This window comes from Nannospalax galili, unplaced genomic scaffold, assembly GCF_000622305.1.
Source record: "Nannospalax galili isolate Female #2095 unplaced genomic scaffold, S.galili_v1.0 scaffold644, whole genome shotgun sequence".
In the NCBI taxonomy this organism is placed as follows: Eukaryota; Metazoa; Chordata; class Mammalia; order Rodentia; family Spalacidae; genus Nannospalax; species Nannospalax galili.
This window is the reverse complement of record NW_008351473.1, coordinates 853,868-854,707: the sequence shown is the minus strand read 5'-3', so window position 1 is coordinate 854,707 and position 840 is coordinate 853,868. Positions and strand designations below refer to the sequence as shown.

The window sequence follows — 840 nt, the reverse complement described above, 5'->3', positions numbered from 1 at the left end:
AGGTCATCTGCAAGAGCAGTCAGTGCTCTTAACTGCTGAGCCATCTCTCCAGCCCCAAGAAAAATATTTTTAAACTCTGAGTTGTGAAACAACACTGTGAGTCGCTAATTGCTTGAACCGCAAACTCTGCACATGACTGATGAGAATCAAAAATGATGCAGCCACTTTGGAGAACAGATTAGTAACTAAAATAATTAAAACAAAGGAACATCACCAAAAATGATGGCGTGAGGAATTCTAAAAATGTTTCCCTCTTCTAAAGACAGCCATGGCTAACCCAGCTGGCCAGCTGTGCCAGGCTCCATTTTATTTTGGAATGGTGAGTGTTAATAAAAACATTACAGTAATCAAGTGTGTGCTTAATTAAGAAAGATGTCTTGTTTCAGTTGAGCGTTCTGGGACTTTTTAACCGTCTGCCATAATATCCCTGCCTTTCGCCTCTTCTCTGCTTTGCATGTGGTTGTGATAGTGCTGCTTGTGTCCCTGGTTGGGTTTTTGGGGATGGGAGGGGGCAATAAAGACTCGTTGTTGGTTTGGGGGTGTGGCTTAGTTGGTAGAGCACTTGCCTAGCATGCAAGAAGCCCTGGGTTCTATTCCCAGCACCACATAAACCAGGCATGGTGGTGTATGCAATAAATCACAGCACTTAGGAGGCAGAGGCAGGAGAATCATGAGTTCAAGGTCATCCTTGGCTATGCAGAGAGTTTGGGGCTAGCTTGGACTACATGAGACCCCATCTCAAAACAAGCAAACATATTATTTTTCCGAATTATAGTCTTCATTTTTAAGTTATTTGGGGGGGGGCATGCCACATGAGTGCAGTGCCTTTGGGGGCCAGAA

At 44.2% G+C, this 840-nt stretch overlaps 1 non-coding gene across 1 annotated transcript; it reads left to right on the top strand.

Annotated features, from left to right (window-relative positions):
• The first annotated feature begins 535 nt into the window (after window positions 1–535).
• On the top strand, window positions 536–608 carry Trnaa-agc. Its single transcript has one exon. It is a non-coding gene; the product is annotated as a tRNA-Ala (tRNA).
• The last annotated feature ends 232 nt before the right edge of the window (window positions 609–840 follow it).